Raw genomic sequence first — 22,765 nt, 5'->3', positions numbered from 1 at the left:
CTAGATGAGCCAATTTAACTGACTGGTGCATCATCTCTCGAGTGGCCAATTTACTTCACCAGTACATCATGATTACAGCAGCGAATTTACTTCACCAGATTACCATCTCTAGTGTTGCCAGTTTACTTCATCATTGCATCATTTCTAGAATGGGCAATTTGGGCAATTTACTGCACTGATACATCGTTGTAGGTGAGTAGCCTTTACTTGTGTGTGTGTGTGTTATCGTAGATACAAACATGGTAATGTGAACTGACAACCTAACTGCACTAATAATCCGAAAGCCACATCACTTACATAAAACTGGGAGGAATCATAAGTGTGTGAAAACAGATCTTATTAATAAGCAAATAACAAAGCAAACCAATAATTTTAATTTCATTAGACTTGGACAGTGCGAGCAGTTTGAAAAGAGCGTAACTGCGTTAAAAAAAGTAACCAAACTGTAATGTCGACCTGTATAAGAATGTAACCTGAAACACATGACATTTTCTGCACTGACATACTGAGAGAACCTTCATTGCGCAAGGGAAATGAAACAATCGCTTATTGTGAATCTCACCTACTCACTGGAAGGAACAAAAACACAGCAAGACCCCGCGACAGCTAAAAACATACTGCTAAAAATAAGTACCGTTGGTGCAGAGAAACTGGGTTTATAATTTTGACACAGAATGCCAATGAAACACGTGACTCAACCTTTAAGTTCTGAAATTTCCGTTAGGAGGGAATTTCAGAACCTTTTTTATGTTCAAAGACTATCCAACCATTATTCTGAGTCATCATTCCTCCTCGTAATAAATCTGGAACTCAAATAGTTCCAAAAGTGCATCCATGCGCTATACTGCTCACTCAACAAATCGTACCTGCTGCACACCACAGATTTCCACTGTCAGAGATTCTACGACTCCACTGTGGTGCTATCGCAGACAAACTGTTACCTAACAACTGTTTATCTGACCACAGTTCTTCAAATATATCATTTTCCTTTACAAATATTTACACATCCAGTGACCTCATAAAAAATATCCGTCTCGCATCGTCTCTAGAGTAGCCAATTTACTTCACCTGTGCATCATCTCTAGAGTGACCAATTTACTTCGCCAGCATGTCACCTCTATTATGGACAGTTTCCTTCACCAGACTGTTGTCTCTAGAGTACGCAGTTTTACATCATCTCTAGTGTGGCAAATTTGCTTCAGCAGCGGATCATCTCTAGAGCAGGCAGCTCATCATCTCTTGCATGGAAAATTCACTTCACCAATTCATCATCTCTAGGCTGACCAGAGTATTTCACCAGGCATCATCTCTAGAGTAGCCAGTTTATTTCGCCAGCACATCATCTCGTAGGACCACTAAAGTCCCTACATGTTCATACACTGACTATGCACCAGCACACTGTGGGCGTGGGATACGGTCTGGTTCTAGGTGTTTTAGTTGACTTGAGAGTTATAGAAATAACGCCAACAGCGCTGTGTTCTCTGAACACCAAGCGGGACAAATACACAACTAATCCGCCAGCTAGAATACTACTTGTGGTGGGGGGTACCGCGTACCACTTTCGTTTCCTGCTCCAGTCGCAATTGCAGCGATGGAAAAATGTACGTCTATACTTCTGTTTATGAGCCCTGATTTCACTTCGCAGTCACTACTGAATTGCTTTGATGTCTTCCTTTAAATCGACCTGGTGGGGGTCCCAAACAGTTGAGCAGTACTCAAGATTGCGTCATACAAATTTTCTCGACGCGGTCTGATTCATAAAAGAGCTACACGTTTCTAGAATTTCCCGATAAACTAAAGTTGACCATTCCTCTCTCATGCAACCTCCCTCTTGACTATATTAAACACAGCACGAATAATATTGTCAGATCTTTTTCCTTTTCATCTGCATTAACTGCACATTAAGAGCAAGCTACAGTTCATCACATCAAACAGAAATTTTATCCACGTTATCCTGTAATCTCCTAAAGCCAGGCCGGCCGGGGTGGCCGAGCGGTTCTAGGGGCTACACTCTGGAGCCGCGCGACCGCTATGGTCGCAGGTTCGAATCCTGCCTCGGGCATGGGTGTGTGTGATGTCCTTAGGTTAGTTAGGTTTAAGTAGTTCTAAGTTCTAGGGGACTGATGACCTCAGAAGTTAAGTCCCATAGTGCTCAGAGCCATTTGAACCATTTCTTTTTCCTACAGCCACTCAACGACGACACTTTCCCACACATAACAGCGTCAACATCAGTCACAGACTGCTCTTCAATTTGTCTGTCGTGTCTTTCATATACCGGGTGATCAAAAAGTCAGTATAAATTTGAAAGCTTAATAAATCACGGAATAATGTAGATAGAGAGGTAAAAATTGACACACATGCTTGGAATGACATGGGGTTTTATTAGAACAAAAAAAAAAAAAAAACAAAGTTCACAAATTGTCTGACAGATGGCGCGTCGTTTGGTGATGATCGTGTGCTCAGCCGCCAATTTCATCATGGTTGGTCTCCCGGGTCCTCAGACCTCAGTCCATGCGATTATTGGCTTTGGGGTTACCTGAACTCGCAAGTGCATCGTGATCTACTGACATCTCTAGGGATGCTGAAAGACAACATCCGACGCCACTGCCTCACCATAACTCCGGACATGCTTTACAGTGCTGTTCACAACATTATTCCTCGACTACAGGTATTGTTGAGGAATGATGGTGGACATATTGAGCATTTCCTGTAAAGAATATCATGTTTGCTTTGCCTTGCGTTGTTATGCTAATTATCGCAATTCTGATCAGATGAAGCGCCATCTGTCGGACATTTTTTGAATTTTTGTATTTTTTTGGTTCTAATAAAACCCCATGTGATTCCAAGCATGTGTCAATTTGTACCTCTCTATCTACATTATTCCGTGATTTATTCAATTTTCAAATTTATATTGATTTTGATCACCCGGTACATAGAGAATAAGACCTCATATCGCACTTGCTTCAGTCGCTCCTAACCATACCTTCGTCTCTGATGAAAACTCTCTGTCCAGCACAAAGTACTGTTTTTTACTACTTAAAAGTGTTTTATATTTGAAACAAGTGAACTGCTTGTAATGATATGGAACACAGAGAGCACAGTTTCAGTAAGCTCAGAGCTGGTATGCTGCCTTTCAAAGAGCTTAAGGAGCATCTAAAGCAATACAGTACTCGAAGCGGTATACCGTGCCAGAATGTTCCTAAGCAAACATTACGAACGGCTAAAAGTGCAGATACACTTGGCGACAGCTACATCACACACGCACGCAGTATCTCCGACAACAATGGTCGATACAGGAGCGACGGGTGGAGAGTTAACTCGCTGGCCGCTACGGAAGTTCCCAGAGGCAGGGCAGTGCGGGCCGGGAAGCGGCGGTAACAAGTGCGAATTATTAGGGCAGGGGCGCAGCGCAGTCGGTGCTTACATGAGTAAGCGACTGGAGGTCGGCCAAACTGCCGCGGGGGCCTGCCAAATGGCAACGCACTCCCGTCACTGCTTGGGGATTAAATCGATCGTTACCTGCGACTGACGGCACAAGGGGCCGTTTAGAAAGTGTTTTGCGTCCTTTATGCGGTGGGTGGCAGTTTAGTTACTCTTCCCTGAGGCTTGAAGTGACTTACCTCGCCAGCCGTAGAGGGGTCTATAGTTTATCCCGGAGTGAGAGTCACGGGGCAGCTTGTTCGGTTTCACGTGTATAAACTCAGATATGCCGATAGTGTATTTGAAAGGCGCCCGTTCGACTGCACTAGTGAAGTATTTCGACATCCAAAAATCCGTGGATATGTACTGAACGAAACTAAATTAAACTCCTTCCGAACAGGCCACGAAGACCCAACGGTACCGACCGGCCGCCGTGTTATCCTCAGCCCATAGGCGCCACTGGGTGCGGGTAGGTTAGGGCATGTAGTCAGTACACTGCTCTCCCGGCCGTATGTCAGTTTACGAGACCGGAGCTGCTGCTTCTCAATCAAGTAGCTCTCAGTTTGCCTCACAAGGTCTGAGTGCAACCCGCTTGCCAACAGCGCTCGGCAGACAGGGTGGTCACCCATCTACGTGCTAGCCCAGCCCGACAGCTCTTAACTTTGGTGATCTGACGGCAAGGCCCTTGGCTGGACATATACTGCCCGTCCAAAAATACAGAGACTGATATTCTTCCTGGCGTACAAGCGACAACTGCATAGTAACTACGGAGTCAACTTGATCTAACAACACTAAACAATAGACATGCCATTCTAACACCCAGTTGGTAAGAGGTAGACGCAGTGGAGCCGTATCACTTAATCAAATATTGAAGGCATTCTTCATGATCAGCATATAACTAAGTAGGCTTCCGCTGTCGGTGACACGATGATAAAAATTCTTCCGGGGCGTGCGAGGCGTCATTGTATGTTGTTGTTGTTGTTGCTGTTGTGGTCTTCAGTCCTGAGACTGGTTTGATGCAGCTCTCCATGCTACTCTATCCTGTGCAACCTTCTTCATCTCCCAGTACTTACTGCAACCTACATCCTTCTGAATCTCCTTAGTTTATTCATCTCTTGGTCTCCCTCTACGATTTTTACTCTCCACGCTGCCCTCCAACGCTAAATTCGTGATCCCTTGATGCCTCAGAACATGTCCTACCAACAGGTCCCTTCATCTTGTCAAGTTGTGCCACAAACTCCTCTTCTCCCCAGTTCTATTCAATACCTCCTCATTAGTTATGTGATCTATCCATCTAATCTTCAGCATTATTCTGTAGCACCACATTTCGAAAGCTTCTATTGTATAAGGTACTTTAATTATAAACTGAAAACTGACGTTTCTACCACGTTACAGCGGCCTTCCTTACGTAAAGACTGTTTCTCGTGGAGGAAAGGTGGCTCTGTTTATTGCAGACGATCGGTGGGAATATATCATAAATGTCGAACTTTATTGGCCCTAGAATACAGGGTTGTTGACCCTAGAATACAGGGTTATTCTAAATGACGGAAATATTTTAAAAAATTCGTACGTATTCAAATCCAAATCCAAAATGAACTAGCTTTATACCAATAAAAAGTGGAAGCTTCAAAGCTTTTGGCGGGCGACGGCGGGCGGGTGGTGATGATCGCAGAAGCGGCCGATGGGGTTCGCGTGGCAATAGGGTCGTCATACCGTTTCACCGTGAGTTGTGAGTGAGACGGCGACTGTGGAGCATAAGGTTTACTGCGTTCTTGAGTTCGCGAAAAGTGAGTCGCAAATTGCAGTGCAGCTGTCATTTAGTACCAATTTTGGTATTTAACGACCAACTCGCAAAAACATTAGCAGTTGGTTTAAGCAATTTAAAAAGACTGAGAGTATGTACAAAGGAAAAAGCACAGCCCGCATCTCGTGGTCGTGCGGTAGCGTTCTCGCTTCCCACGCCCGAGTTCCCGGGTTCGATTCCCGGCGGGGTCAGGGATTTTCTCTGCCTCGTGATGGCTGGGTGTTGTGTGCTGTCCTTAGGTTAGTTAGGTTTAAGTAGTTCTAAGTTCTATGGGACTTATGACCACAGCAGTTGAGTCCCATAGTGCTCAGAGCCATTTGCACCATTTTTGAAAAAGCACAGGCCGACCGCGTGTGTCAGAGGATGACGGATTCAGGAAAGTTTTATGAGCAGTTCCAGTACGTCTACCAATAGAGCCAGTCAAGAAGTTGGAATACCCCAATCAACTGTATGGAAAGTTCTGAGAAGGCGTTTGCTGTACAATCCCTACCGATTACAACTTTGTGCAGTCTCTCAAGCCCAATGACAAAGAGAAGCGTCTCGCATTTTGTGATTATGTGCTAGCAAAGGTGGAGGATGATGCATTTCTACAGTGTGTAAATTTTAGCGATGAAGCGACGTTCCCCCTTAGCGGAAAAGTCAAACAGACACAATGTTTGCATATCGGGTTTGGAAAATCCACATTCACCATGCAACACAAAAGAGACTCACCGAACATCAACGTGTGCTGTGCCGTATCCCGTACAAAGGATTATGGATCATTTTTCTTTGTGGAAAGAACTGTAATGGGAATCACGAAACTGGACATGTTGAAACAATGACTGCTCCCCAAGTTATGGAAGATTCCCAGAACTTCATTTTCCAACAGGATGGAGCTCCACCCGATTGGCACCGCGATGTATGAGGCTTTTTGAATGACTCCTATCCTCAGCGCTGGATCGGTCGCAGGGGACTTGAGGGCCTGGCTCTGCGCTTCTGGCCACCGATATTTGCTGATCTCACACCCTGCCACTATTTCTCATGGGGTTATGTGAAGGAAGCTGTTTACGTCCCGCCTCTACCAACCACTCTGAATGATCTGCGGAACCAGATCACTGCCACCGTGCACTCAGTAACAACACACACACTTTTGCATGTGTGGGACGAGTTTTGCTACCGCGTCGATGTTTGCCGTGCAGCCAACGGTGGCCACATTGAGCATTTATCACATTTGAAATTATTAAAAATTAATTGATTACAAACTATTAATTTTATTAAATTGATATCAAACATTATAAAAAAACTTTGAAACTTTCTCTTTTCGTTGGTATAAAGCTTACTCATTTTGGATTTGAATGAACACGAAGTTTTGAAAGTGGGTCCATAATTTAGAATAACCCTGTATAATAGATTAAGCATGGCAGAAGAGGGAGTGTAGGGAAGAAAACTATTCCTGGACTGTCCAATTTGTCAGAGATTGGCGATAGTTTGCCAGTCAGCGCTTGGCCTCTGGGGGGAACGTTTTCTTCCTGGTGCGCGCGGAAATGTACTGACAGTCCCGCTATAGGTACTTGTTTAGGCTGTCGCCCCGCGATCGCTCGTGACCCGTTAGACTGGGATAGCCGGCAGCCAGGACGCCGGAGGTTTGTGGCCGTCCTCTCCACTGATGTTGGTCGGCTGCTTACTAATTTCAATCGCCCTTTGAATTTTGTTTTGCTATGTCCACGACTCTTTCGCCAGCACAAAGGCTTTCTGGAACAAGAAAGGCTGTCTACAGTCAAGGTTGCCTTCGCTATCGCCGATTTATTACGTTCTGCCACTCGTACGCTAACTGGTCTGTCTCCCCTATGTAGGCAGCTCCGCACACACAACGTAGTTCATAGTTCATGTACGAGTACTCTAGCAGTACTTAGTTTGACTGCATCCTTAGTGGAACCAATCATGTTGTAGATCATGTGGCTGTTTCGAGCAGTCAGTTTTAAACCTCGTCGGCGTAGGACGTTGCGTAGCCTTCCACTGAGCCCTTCGCATATGTTAAGTGCTCTAGTGGAAGCTTCTCTTCGTTGCCCTCTTCTCTTGTTTTATTTCTGATGACCTTGGTAGCTTCTCTTATAATTTTTTCACGAGCGTTGGCATGATACGTACGATGCACCTCCCTCAGTTCTTCTGTAACATTGTTAGTGTCACGCATTCGGTGGGCATGGGCACGCAGCGTGTACCGAACCGAATACTTCTGAGTGGGGTAATGTTGGCTCTCCGCCTGCAGGTACCGATTTCTGCGGGTTGGTTTCCGATACACTTTGAGTCCCAGTGTATCACCCACAGATCTATATACATTCAGGCCAAAAGATGAGAATGCACCTTTGCTTTCGGTTTCGTGTGTAGACTGTATATTCTTATGCAGGCTCTTTAAATGCTGACGGAAACTTCCCAACTTCGCCTCCACGTGTGATCAGATAACGAATGTGTCGTCTACATACCGCAGCGAAAGACAAGTCTTCTACTATGGGGTGACAGAAACAGTGTACGGTAGCAACCGACAACAGCCAACTGAGCTCCAGTAGTCTTTTCAAAACATGTGACGTCACACCTCTGCGTGGTAGCACGCGGAAATGTTATTTTACCTCAGACAGTGGCTACCTTCGGACCTTGAAAGAAGCTGCAACCCCACTGAAGCTGTATCTGCAGATATGGACGAAACGTTCGTTTCCAACAAGCAATTCACCCAACTTCTTTTAATAGCTTGGAACATTTCAATAAATGTGGCATTTACGACCGTGAAAATTTACATTTCAAAATCGCTTCATTACGCTGAAGTGACCGAATTAACTACTATCCAAAGCGGATAGAGCAATGTAAAATTAAGCTTTCTGGAGTACGTCATTTTAATATTTACTTCCAAGTGAAGTACTCCTTTCATATGTTGGTGTAATGTGAGTTGTCGTATGTCAGTAAATACTAAATATTCAATTGCGACCATTAATTCAGACAACAATGTGTTTCATCCTAAATGTTTGAGACAACTAGAATTCGTGGAATGGATAGTCGATATGCAGACTTAGGTTCGGTAGCCGACATTATTTCTAAATTTTTAACAACGGAAATACTGCAACGACTGTTTTCAAAGTGGTACTGCTGATTTTCATACCAGGAGTGTGAAAAGTAAAGTGTGTATTATTTGTATGTGTGCTTCGTTGTTGTAAGGAATCCGATTGTCATACATAAACTTCAAGGCATGAGGATTCTGATAGTTTCATATCAAGTATAGAGCCACTTCCGGTTTATCTCTCGAGATAGTAGAGAGCAAATCTGCGAATATAATATGTTGAGCGTCCCGGGTAGTAGACTTCAGGCATCCCGGCAGCCTACTCTCGAGACGCGCTCATTAGCGAGATTGCCCATTATGGCAACTGAGAAATGGCTATACTTATTCAGTAAGGCAAGCCGTCGGTTCGTTGGCAAGATGTCACCCTGAGACTAATGATGCCTCTGTGGGCGACAGACGCGTCTCCCAACGGCTACAGCCCATCGGGGAGCAACTGCGGTCCCGCTAATGTCAGCCAAATCAGTGCTGTCTACGTTGTAGCAAGTAATGTGCGTTATTACATAAGAATTCCAATCACATCGCCGCGGAGTTCGGGCGAAGAGAGTTGGCAGCCTTCGTGCCGCGTATGGTACGCTGATCATTATGCACTTCCGGCACATCAAGATGATTGCACACTCCATTGCGCGACGGATCAATAGGTAACATTTCAAAGCTATTTTTCCATAAGATGTAGCAGCTACTAATCTTAGTGTTTCTTAATACTGTACGGTACGGTTTGTAAGATGAGAAGAAGTTCTCAAAATGTCCTCTGCATACCGAAAATCAAATTGTACTATCATCAACTGCCACGGTCAAGCTACAATATGTGATCAGATGTATCCAGTGACCCATTAATGGACTTTAATATGGAGTGTGTCCGCCATTCTCCTTTACGACGGGCCGCGCACCTTGCCCCTGTTCACGCGGCTCCCCCCGTCGGAGGTTCGAGTCCTCCCTCGGGTATGGGTGTGTGTGTTGTCCTTAGCGGAAGTTAGTTTAAGTTAGATTAAGCAGTGTGTAAGCCTAGGGACCGATGACCTCAGCAGTTTGGTCCCATAGGAAATGACCATCACCACTTTTACGATAGCTTGAAGTCTGCAGGGGACCATCAGTGTGGAATCCAGCATTTCTGTGGAGGAATGAGAAATTAGTTTGTCTCAAGACCCGAAACAAAAGAACGTAGTGACTTTGGACGCTGGTGTCTGGACCGGAGTCGACATTGGAAGACGATCTGTTGGGTTCAGTTCTGGACTATGGGCAAGGTAGTCCATTTCAGGAACGTTATTGTTCACAAACCAGAATGCGTCAGCTCTCCATGCTACTGTATCCTGTGCAAGCTTCTTCATCTCCCAGTACGTACTGCAACCTACATCCTTCTGAATCTGTTTAGTGTATTCATCTCTTGGTCTACCTTTACGATTTTTACCCTCCACGCTGCCCTCCAATATTAAATTGGTGATCCATTGATGCCTCAGAATATGCCCTAACAACCGATCCCTTCTTCTAGTCAAGTTCTGCCACAAACTTCTCCCCAATCCTATTCAATACCTCCTCATTAGTTATATGATCTACCCATCTAATCTTCAGAATTCTTCTGTAGCACCACATTTCGAAAGCTTCTATTCTCTTCTTGTCCAAACTATTTATCGTCCATGTTTCACTTCCATACATGGCTACACTCCACACAAATACTTTCAGAAACGACATCCTGACACTTAAATTTATACTCGATGTTAACAAATTTCTCTTCTTCAGAAATGCTTTCCTTGCCATTGTCAGTCTACATTTTATATCCTCTCTACTTCGACCATCATCAGTTATTTTGCTCCCAAAATAGCGAAAGTCATTTACTGCTTTAAGCGTCTCATTTCCTAATCTAATTACCGCAGCATCACCCGATTTAATTCGACTACATTCCATTATTCTCGTTTTGCTTTTTTTTATGTTCATCTTATATCCTCTTTTCAAGACACTGTCCATTCCGTTCAGCTGCTCTTCAAGGTCTTTTGCTGTCTCTGACAGAATTACAATGTCATCGGCGAACGTCAAATTTTTTATTTCTTCTCCATGGATTTTAATACCTACTCCGAATTTTTCTTTTGTTTCCTTTACTGATTGCTCAGTATACAGATTTAATAACATCGGGGATAAGCTACAACGCTGTATCACTCTCTTCCCACCCACTGCTTCCCTTTCGTGCCCGCTCGACTCTTATAACTGCCATCTGGTTTCTGTACAAATTGTAAATAGCCTTTCGCTCTCTGTATTTTACCCCCGCCACCTTCAGAATTTGAAAGAGAGTATTCCAGTCAACATTGTCAAAAGCTTTCTCTAAGTCTACAATTGCTAGAAACGTAGGTTTGCCTTTCATTAATCTATTTTCTAAGATAAGTCGTAGGGTCAGTATTGTCTCATGTGTTCCAACATTTCTACGGAATGCAAATCGATCTTCCCCGAGGTCGGCTTCTACCAGTTTTTCCATTCGTCCGTAAAGAATTCGTGTTAGTATTTTGCAGCCATGGCTTTTTAAACTGATAGTTCGGTAATTTTCACATCTGTCAACACCTGCATTCTTTGGGATTGGAAATATTATATTCTTCTTGCAGTCTGAGGGTACTTCGCCTGTCTCATACATGTTGCATTGATATGCCGGTACAATCATTGTCTCCTAAGTTTTCGTCATGTGGTCTGCGTGCTCTTGGTTTAGCTGTGGTTTTTCCTTCGTGTTTCCACTTGACAATCACGTCACACAACAGTCGACTTGGTCATTATAAGAAGAATTAAATGTCGCTAATTGAGTTCTTACTCAGGTGACATCCAATGACTATTCCAAGTCAGATACCACTTACCTTTCCTGACCAACCCATTCTGCTGTTAATGCTGATTACAATACAGTATTTTCCACTTCCTTTTGTGCGGTTGGAGTCGCTTTTTATGAAATTTAGTGGCCAACTCCGCATTATGTAGGAGTGTCCATACACTTTTCATCAGATAGTGTATATGATTGTTTACGATCGGCTCAGGCAGATTTCTTCAGCTTAGTCTTTCTTTCTCGGGCCTTTGTCCCTCTCCAACGTGGGGTCGGCTGTGTTTTTTACGGATTTCGCAGTGTTAATTGCAGAGGGTGGCCAGATGCCCTTCCTGCCGCCACCCCGAACCCCCCGGGACGGCAGTAGTGTGCCCCAGCTGTCTGCGTCTAGTGTAAGTCATGAAATAGTACGAATGTCTTCAAATATCTGTGAGTCGTGTAACTGAGGCGGAACTTGGGGACCAGTTCGGTATTCACCTAGCGGGATGTGGAAAAGCGCCTAAAAACCACATCCAGGCTGGCCGGCATACCGGCCCTCGTCGTTAATACGCCTACCCGAGTGCAGGAAGCAACGCCTTAGCGCTCTCTGCTACCCTGGCGGGTCAATTTCTTCAACTCAGTAAAGGCACAAAAAGGAAAACAATGGACTAGACCCACTAAGGAAGTGAACGAAATTACACTATTCGATCGAGAACACAAAATAAAAGTTAAGGAAGTAATGAGCTAGCAAAATAAATTCAAAAAGCAGTGCAAAGCAGAAGTCCGTAATCAGTGTGTCGCAACGCCCATTATCAACAGATGAAGGAGGGGGATACCGAAAGAAAAGAGGTGCGACCGAATGTGCCAGTGGTAACATATTAGTTGTATTTGAATAACTGACGATCCACAGTATATAGTACCTACGTAACTCAATAACAATTTCGTGTGGTTTAATTAACTAGTGCATGTCTATCGACTGGAAGCCACATGTGGTGTTCCCAACTTACCTGAGTTATTTAATTGGTGAAAGGGGACCAACAACTTAACGTGGAATCTGAAACATGTGCCGTTTCTGACGACTTTTCAAGTCGCTGAGAGGTGAAGGCTAATTTAAAATGGAGACTGAAAACTGCGTGATGCAACATGGATTCGATTCAGCAACGTCTCAGTTTCCCGGCACGCGCTTTACAGCTAGACCTTCAGTGTCTGTCTGTTGTAACACTGGGCTAAACAGTGTGGTGTATATGATCAGAGCAATGAAGGGTTATTGTACACTTACGGAAAATTAAATCGCAATACCGAGAACGAGTTGTGCAATATGGAAATAAGTTGTTGGGCGTGTTTCTACAGCCGAAAGATGAAGTCTACATGAAATTTTGCCCCCGTCGTATAAGGGTGGCGCTAGTAGCGTCATTATGGAGCTGCAAATCAGGTTTGCATTAAATAACACTCTTTAATGGTTGTGAGCGTTATTTACCTTTTAGACTGGACGTCGTGAATTGGTTTGTCGTCAAGAACGCCTTTAAGGCGACAAAGACGCTATTATGAACACCTCACTGAGTTTGAACGAGATTACTAGAAGCTGAATGTTTCTTCTGCGATACTGCAGAAAGCAGTGTCAGGAATGTAGCCACTGTATATGATTGCTGGGAGCGGTGGTCACGAGAATGTATGGTCCCAAGGTGACAGGGATCTGGACGGCCACGTGGCACTGCCGAGAGGGAAAGCCATCGTGATGGGCGTATGGCTCTGGTGCATTGTACTGCGTCTACAGCTGCAATATGAGCAGCAGTTGGCACCACAGTGACACAACGAACTGTTACCAATCTGTTACTTCAGTACAGCCCCGAACCAGACGCTCTGTAGAATGCAGAGTGCATTCCACTGACCCCAAACGACCGCCTTTTGCGACTTCACTGGCGTCAAGCGAGAGATCATTCGAGGGCAGGGTGGTGGTCTGTTGTGTTTCCTGATGGAAGATGGTTCGGCCTCGGTGCCAGTGGTGGCCATGTGTTGGTTATAAGGAGTCCAGTTGATGGCCTGCAACCAACATCTGGATGCTAGACACACTCTACCTACACCTGGAGTTATGGTCCGGGGTGCAATTTCGTATGACAGCAGGAGCACTCACTTCGTTATCCCAAGCACCCTGACTGCAAATTTGTACAGAAATCTGATTCGACCTGTTGTCTACCATTCATGAACAGCATTTCAGGGGTGCTTTCCAACAGGATAACGCTAGTCCATACAGAGCTGTTGTAATCCAACATGCTCTACAGAGTATAGTCATGTTGCATTGGTCTGCTCCATCACTATATCTGTCTTCAATCGAGCACGTATGGGACATCATAGGACGACAAATCCAGCATCATCCATAACCAGCATTAACTGTCTCTGTATTGAATGACCAAGTGCAATAGGTACGGAACTGTATCCCACAAACTGACGTCCGGCACTTGTGCAATGAAATGCATGCTCGTTTGCATGATTGCATTCCACATTCTTTCAGTTACACAGGCTATTAATGAATCAGCACTTCAAATTTGCAATGGGTTATGTTGACTTTACATTAACCTGTGGTCTTGTAATGTTAATCACTTTCATATGTTACCTAGATAAACACATTCCAGAAAGAATTACACGCAAGACGTTTGAACGGCTTCCAAACGTATAGATGTCTGTGATGGAAGAAGCAACTGATCTCACAAGCGTTCTTCGTCAGATAGTGAGAGAGGAAGTTCAGAAGGCATTTGGATCGCACGGCGAGCAAAAAATCCGAGGCGCTTCAAGAGGTCATATGGGAGGGAGTGGGACAGATATTGAACCCAATCTATCATCCTTCATTTCCCTTTAAAATGGCGAAAAAGTTGAGACCCAGGCAGAGCTACGTTCCAACAATGCCGAATGAGGTACCTGTTTGGGCACCAAGGAAGACTGACGTCTGGAGGACCCAGGATAACCAACCAGTATGTTTCCACTCCGGACGACCGGGACATGTGGTGCGCTATAACGCCCGCGCCAGAAGACAGCAGACCGATTTTAGCCGACGCCAACTCCGGGACGACGAAGATGAACAAGAAGATGTGCGTGCAGGACGACGTAGGTCACTATCACCGCAAGCTAGCCGCTGGAGAGGACGCTCCCCAACACGCCAATCAAGGTCTCTATCGCCGTTTAGAAGCTCCAGCCGATCACTTATCCGCCGCAACCTGGAAAACTAAAGGATGCGACCTTCCTTGGAGGTAAGGCCGCCGAAGAGAAAAATCCTCCGCCGTCGATCACTACAGAAATGATAGGAAACTACGTCGACACCCTCATGGATGGCCAACCAACCCAAGCTCTTGTGGACTCTGGAGCATTATATTCAGTCATTTCGGAGAAGTACCGTCGCCAGTTGCAGAAAACCGTATTCGTCAACAGCAAAACATCTCTGCTGTAGGTGGCTAAGGGGAAATATGCGAAACCTATAGGAAGATGTGTCATACGTGTGGGTATAAGTGACCATACACAGCCCTTAGAATTCATCGTCTTAAAAGAGTGTAAATTATAGATTGTGGCCGCTCGAAGATTCTGCTAGACGAGATGAGATACAGTGGACGGGAAGATACGCATCCAAGTGTGTGGAGACTATGTGTGTTGGATGAAGTGATCATTCCTGCAATCAGCGCTAGAAAGGTGACTGTCACGTGTCATTCCATGCATCAACCCATGGATCTTGTAGTGGAATGTAAGAGAAGCATTCCACTGAAAAATAACTTGGTCATCCCAGCCTCCGTCGTCTCGTTGAAGAACGGATTCGGTGAATTGTAGATAGTTAACTGTCGCCGAGAACCACAGATCCTTCCAAGACACATGTGCCTACTAGCACACGCTGAGCCGTTTTTGAAGAACAGCTGAGCGTTATAGAATCATCCCATGCCGGGTCTGAGGGCGAAATTAGCGCTACCACTACGAGACAAGATCTTCTAGCTCGATTATCACCATATCTCATTAAGGAACAACAGAAGAAGCTACTTAACATTCTTCAAGAGATCTCTGAATGCTTCAATCCACAGGTGAAGAGCAAATTACACAAATCTACGATGAAGCACCAGATTAGCACTGGATACCATCAACCAATAAGCCAGAGAGCATACCATGTGTCAGAACGTCGAATAATTCGCAATGAGGTACAGAAAATGATGAAGAATGACATCATTCAGCCTTTACAGAGCCCATGGTCGTAACCAGTGGTCCTCGCCAGGAAGAAGGCTGGCAGTTGGCTCTTTTGTGTTGATTACAGGAAGCTTAATACGATAACAAAAAAGGACGTTTACCCTATTCCACGAATTGACGATATACTAGATTGTCTGAAGCGGGCTAAGTTTTCGTCAAGCATGCACATATACTCGGGATACTGGCAAGTCGAAGTAGATGAGGCTGATAGTGAGAAAACAGCATTCATCACCCTCGAGAGCATGTATGGGCTTAAGGTAATGCCGTTTGATTTGTGTAATGCACCAGCAACTTTTGAACGGATGATAGATAATCTTCTTCGTCACCTACAGTGAGCGATGTGTCTTCGTTATTTAGATGACATTATAGTGTACTCAGAGACATTTGATGAACACTTAAAAAGACTGAGAGCCGTTTTTAAGTGTCTCCAACAAGGTGGACTGAAACTTAATCCAAGAAAGTGTCTCTTCGGAGAAAAAGAAATCAAAATACTTGGAAACCTTGTTGCAAACGAAGGTGTGCGGCCAGACCTAGAAAAGGTGAGGTCTATAACGGAATTTCCTATTCCTAAAAGCATTAGAGATGTGAGAAGCTTCTTCGGATTATGTTCTTATTACCGTCGTTTTATCAAAGACTTTTGTATCAAAGTCAGGCCACTCCAAGAGTTGTTAGAAGCTGATGCTAAATATATCTGAGGTTGTGTTCAACAAGATTCTTTCGATGTGCTGTGAAAATCTCTGACGACTGACCCTGTACTTGGTCTGTATGATGAGAGAGCACCTACAGAACTACACATTGATGCCAGTGGGTATGGGATCGGTGCTGTTCTGGTGCAAATTTCGGATGGAAAAGAGAACGTTATAGCCTATGCTTCTAGGACACTTACAAAAGCCGAGAGAAGCTACTCAACAACAGAAAGAGAATGTCTTGCTGTGATCTGGACCATGTCCAGATTTCGACAGTATCTCTATGGAAGGCCATTCACAGTTGTTACAGACCATCATTCACTTTGTCGGCTGATAGGTGTTAAGGATCAAACAGGACGGCTCACCAGGTGGGCACTATGTGATGTGTTGGCACATTTACCAACACATCATTGGCGACGAGGATGGGATCTTGTTCTTTCTAATTGCTTACATTTACTTGTGTCATGGCTTGGCCACAATCTCCAGATGTACTGTCCGAATTTTATCGCTTGCAGAATCAGCAGGCGCAGGCGTTATTGGATGCCCTTGGACAGCTCGTCCAGGGTCAACGTGCCATTCAAACCGATGCGGCGGCCGCCGCTTCATCGCTCCCGCAGCCACAACGTGCAGTTGCACCGCAGTTTCGCAATTTTGATGCACAGCATGAGACCTGGACTGAGTGGTCACGCCAATTTGGATTCCATCTCGCTGCCTACAGAATTCAAGGTAATGAGCGGCAGCCGTTTTTGCTTTCGTGTGTAGGTGTGTCCACCTACCGTGTGATAGTGAAATTATTTCCCCGCCGCGACGTAGCAACTCTGTCCTACGAGGAAATTTTGTCGGCATTGGACGCCTATTTCAAAGAAACAGTTAATGTAGTTGCAAAAAGGCAGGTCGCGAGACACGATATAGCACTCGCCCCCAGTTGTACGACGACTTTGCTAGCGACTACACTGACGAAGCCTTTCTCTCATTTGCCGAGAGACAGTTAGAATAGCCTTCAGCTAAGTCCATGGCTACGACCTAGCAAGGCGCCATTAGCCTTACATAGTTTGATAGTTATCGTATGAAATGTCTCATTCAGAATGCTGTAAACAACAAGGATAAATAAAAGATAAGTATTCGAGGAGCTGCATACTTTTCTTATTAGAATTCACTACTTATCCTGTTCCAGAATTCACGCCCGTCTGCGTTAGATAGCGTGCGTTTCGGCCCCGTCTATCTACAAGGTGTTGGCACATTTACCAACACATCACTATGTCTTCAAGAGTATGACATTACCATAGCGTACGAAAGTGGAGAAAGCACCAAGATGCCGACTGTCTGTCAAGAAACCCTGTGCAAGGCCGTCAAGACTTTGATGAAGATAGTGACTGTCTCACTGCACTCCAGGATCTCTCTGCTGAGCAAGAGCAGGAACCTAATATATCTCAAATTATGCTTCCCTTAAATCGGTCAGAGGATGTGAAAGGACAATTTAAGGTAGTTACGGGATTACTTTGTAAGAAAAACTTTGATCCGTTTGGAAAGAGGTGGCTACCAGTGATTCCTAAACACATGCGCTTAGATGTTCTACAGAAATTCCATGACACACCTGAGGACGGACATTTAGGATTTATTAAGACCTACGACAGAATCCGTAAGAGATTTCTCTGGCCAGATTTATTTAGGTGTGTCCGTCACTATGTGTCGCACTGTAGAGAGGGCCAGAGGAGAAAGGCTGTTCCTCAGAAGCCACCTGGTCGACTCATACCAATTCCACCAGCCGAAACACCTTTACAGCGTGTTGGGATTGACCTCCTCGGACGATTTCCAACGTCTGGTAGTGGCAATACACGGATTATTGTTTGCACTGATTATACGACTAGCTATGCCATTACAAAAGCCTTGAAAACAGCCGAAGAATCCGAGGTAGCTAAATTCACGGTGGAAGTCATTGTGTTAAAACACAGTGCCCAAAGGTCGTTAATTACGGATCGAGGGAAAGTTTTTCAATCGAGTCTCCTGACAGAGATAAACCGTCGGTGCAACATTACTCATCACATGACGACTACCTACCATCCGCAAACTAACGGGCTTACTGAACTCCTTAATAAGACCTTGATCGACATGCTATCAATGTTCGTCAATGTTGAGCAGAGCAACTGGGATGAGGTGCTACCTTTCGTGACGTTTGCTTACAACGCCGCCAAAAAAGACAACGCAGGATTTACGCCATTTTTCCTGGTACATGGGCGTGAGGCGACTACGACGATGGGCACTGTGTTTCCTTTACATCCTGATGACGTGGGCCACGACTGCATCGACCAGCTGTTAACCAGAGCTGAGGAAGCTCGACAGTGAGCTCGACTCCGCACGCTGCAGGCTCAAGAAAACGATCACCGAAGGTATGACGCGATCCACCGCCCTGTTGTCTGTCAGCCTGATGACCTCGTCTGGATCTTCACTCCTGTTCGGAAGATTGGTCTCTCTGTGAATCCCCTCAGGTGCTAATTTGGACCTTATAAGGTTGTAAGACAGTTTTCTGATGTTACTTATGAAGTTGAAGATTTCGATCCCGACGCAAGACGAGAAAGATCAGAGGTACGGTCCACGTCCTTCGAATGAAGCCCTACAAGGATCCTGCCACCCAGGGTAAATTCGAAGCTCCAGCGACAGGCAACAAGCGGAAAGATGACTAATAGCGTAGCGGCGAAAGAAGTTCTAAGAAGATCACCGCCAGCGCGAAAATCAGTCATCAGGAGCCGGAGTATGCAGGGCCGATGACTCGTTCCCGGACTATTAGGACGCTTAAAGAGGGAGCAATGTCGCAGAAGAAGCTGAGTAGCACCGTGGTGTAGTGGTTATGATAGTAAACTGTTGCATGGAGGGTCGTGAGCTCACAACTCACCTGGACTGTACAATTTTAATTTCTATATTTGGTTCGAGTACATTCTAGAAATATCCACAAATGTCAAGAATCATTGAATCGGAATGTTCTGTAGCTGTATATATACTGTACGTGTTCTGGTCGGAGGGAGTTAAGTGAAGTTAGTGTTCTTCATTCATCTAATTACACCTTCTTCTACGTGACAATATTCTTGACTGCATTGACCAGATTGATGGTGTTTCTAATGGTATGAGTAGTTTCAAATTTATAGAACTCTGTAATTAAAGAATTCAACCTCTTGCTCAAACTCTAAGGAGAACTGTCGATAGAGTTAACAATTGGACCGCTATGATTATTGTCATTATGCATATAAGGTTGTGTTCTACATGTGTGTGCTCTAGGATTCATAACAATGCAATTCTTAATATCACTGTCACTGAATATGAATACAAACTGTTTCAAGGTCTTCTAATTAGTGCGTGAAATCTGTTTGCAATATCCTTCTTCGTTTTCACTATATTGTTAATACTAAAGGATTCATATATCTTTTTTCCATTCTCTTCTATTCTCATGATGACCAAAGTGCTGCCCGTATCAGATTTGACAGCCAAGGCACTATGTGCCTTAAACTTGTAGTTGGTAATTCATATAGGTTACTGGTTTTATTAATATTAAAGCTTTTATGCCTGTCTCAGTCTGTTTGTGCTGTGATCAAATGCTATATTTTACTCGTGAACTTGTTTTGTTAAACTGCAGGTAGATCTGGCACGCCCAACGCTACCTTTGTTATCTTTGTAACTTCGTACACGTACACACCTCAATGAGTATTAAATGAGCAGAGCTGCAATTCTCTGTGACAGGTGTAATGGCAACCAGAAGGGGTTAATTTTTTTCTCATTTAGTGTTGTTACCATGCCTGATAGCGAATAAGCACATAAAGCGCCTGAACAGCGTCAGATGATGCGTGGTCAGTGTGTGTTAATGCAGATGCCACGTTTTGTTAAGGGGCAGTTTTCCCAAAACTGCACCATAACCTAAGTAATAAGCCAGTATTCAAATTAGACTATAAATCAATTCTAATTACTAATGATGCATGAGAGTACAGATGTAACTGAAAGAAACACTAATGCCTGTGTGTCTAATAAGTACTTCTTAATTTGATTTCTATACGGTGAGGAATGTTTTTCCGTAAGCTGGGTCCACTGGTTGATTGTGGGAGGAGGAGGACCGCAGGGATGCAACTGTAATCGAGTAGTAAATCTGTTCCTTGTTGAAAGGCAGAGTCCTGGCCAGGTGCACACTGAACGGATGGGTGCTGTCACAGACGGTGTCCCACGTTCTGATAAGAGCTTTGCAGAGGGCAGGAGGCAGGCTGTAAACTTCCACTGTGAGTAGCAGCATAAGTAATTTTTTCTAAAAAGATCTGCAAGGAGGTGGAGAAACGCGAGGCAGTCAGAGTGAGAAGAAACCGTTGCACCCAATGGAGGCCAGCAGTTATAGACGATTAAATGTTTTAGAGAAGCCCCGATAGATTCACCAAAATTATTTTTGTTGCAGGGACAGAGACACACGAGTGCACACATGCAACTGTTAACATTGGCAGACACGACGAAATACTCTCAAAATGGGATAGAATTCTGCATTGTGTTCAAATCTAAGAGAGTAATGTGTATTACCGTTGAGCCGAGCACGGCTCCCGTTTATCTCATTTATTATTTGTCATCTTCTATTATGGTACTGCCGCCTCGTTTTCTTATTCCATTTACTGGCATCACAGCAAAGGACTTGGAAGAGCAGTTGAACGGAATGGACAGTGTCTTGAAAGGAGGATATAAGATGAACATCAACAAAAGCAAAACGAGGATAATGGAATGTAGTCAAATTAAATCGAGTGATGCTGAGGGGATTAGATTAGGAAATGAGACACTTAAAGTAGTAAAGGAGTTTTGCTATTTAGGGAGTAAAATAACTGATGATGGTCGAAGTAGAGAGGATATAAAATGTAGACTGGCAATGGCAAGGAAATCGTTTCTGAAGAAGAGAAATTTGTTAACATCGAGTATAGATTTAAGTGTCAAGAAGTCGTTTCTGAAAGTATTTGTATGGAGTGTAGCCATGTATGGAAGAGACACATGGACGATAACCAGTTTGGACAAGAAGAGAATAGAAGCTTTCGAAATGTGGTGCTACAGAAGAATGCTGAAGATAAGGTGGGTAGATCACGTAACTAATGAGGAGGTATTGAATAGGATTGGGGAGAAGAGAAGTTTGTGGCACAACTTGACTAGAAGAAGGGATCGGTTGGTAGGACATGTTTTGGTTTTGTGGCATCAAGGGATCACAAATTTAGCATTGGAGGGCAGCGTGGAGGGTAAAAATCGTAGAGGGAGACCAAGAGATCAATACACTAAGCAGATTCAGAAGGATGTAGGTTGCAGTAGGTACTGGGAGATGAAGAAGCTTGCACAGGATAGAGTAGCATGGAGAGCTGCATCAAACCAGTCTCAGGACTGAAGACCACAACAACAACTAACTTCCTGCCTTACTTGCCCGTGAGCGGTAGCAGGAGCGCGTATCGTTAAGTGCCATGTCGTACCATCTTTGGAACGACCGATAGTATTTCCGGTCGTCGTGTGTCTGGCAGTCAGTTCGGGACGGACCAGCAGTGCAGTCGGGACGCAGCAGCAGTGAAGTCGGGGGACGGAGAGCCGGCGGGGCGTCGACAGCCAGTGCTCGCCGACCGCTGGAGACACACATGAACTGTCCGACGGAGGGAGATTGAAGCAGGACGACCGTTGGTTGGTCGTTCGGTTGGTCGTCTTATCGGCCGATGTATATTTCGTCCTTTCACTGTTTCCGGGCCTGGCAGTTGATCAGTTGGCGTGGGGCAGCGAGGAAATCTCTGCGGAGCTGGTTTGGCTAGGGCCGCTGGCGTCGTCTAAGTGCAGTCGGAGTGTGTGATGCTGTTCCCATTGCTACAAGGTCCGTGGCTCACTGATCCCGGACACGAATGTTGAGTTTTGACTTACTCTAACAGCACGTCACGACTGTTCACAGTGTGTCGTTCGGAGTTCGTTGTCAGCTGTTTGGACATTCCTGTGAGCAAAAACGTGTGTTTTCAAGTTGGCAAATTTTAGCCACCCTCCGGTGGAGTTTAACTGTACTTGGTTATTTTGAAGTGAAGTGCATCAGCGGAATCTTCTGCCTTGTGGCCGTTAACGTTCCGGTTACCTGCCCTGACCCTTGACGTAAATTCAGGCAGTGTATTTTCCTCATCTTGTCGCTGTTCAGCACGGTGTGTAGTTTGACAGCTCAATGTATAATTGGTTGTGGGCGCCAATACTTTCTACTTCGTTCCATTGAACTCCCTGCTGTGTGCTGGTCGGGTGGAGCAGAATTTATGTTCTCAGTTCGTCTGTTGACTGTCTGTCGGTTGGGTTGTCGACAGATCGAGAATAGTTGGGCCGACTGCCTGTCTCACCTAAGCGAGCGTTAGTGTTTGAATTCCAGGCCGACCCTCGGAAACTTCTGAGCTCCGTTGGGTGTAGTGCCTTTTCTTGATTGTTCTTGTTATTTGTATTTGTATTGATTCTAGCAGATTTTTAAATTGAGGTTGTTTTGCCCTTAAGGCGTAAGGTTGTTTGGGTCTTCAGCCTAATTGAAAGAACTGATTTACTATAAGGCCTTCAGCCTTTTAAAGTTCTGATTTTGGTTTGAGTCTTCAGTTATTGGCTTTCAGTCGATTTTAAATTTAAGTGGTCTTGCCCTTAAGGCATGAGATTGTATAGCGCATTCAGCCAGTAATTAAGTTCCAAGAATTAATGCTGTATGTTTTTTTTATAATTTTCTTGTATCTTGTAATGTTTGGTCAAATGAATAAAGTTTTATGTTCGAGTGTAACTGACAGCCAATTATTTTG

This window comes from Schistocerca piceifrons, chromosome 7 (assembly GCF_021461385.2).
Source record: "Schistocerca piceifrons isolate TAMUIC-IGC-003096 chromosome 7, iqSchPice1.1, whole genome shotgun sequence".
Taxonomy (NCBI): Eukaryota; Metazoa; Arthropoda; class Insecta; order Orthoptera; family Acrididae; genus Schistocerca; species Schistocerca piceifrons.
This window is presented reverse-complemented; position numbering follows the sequence as displayed.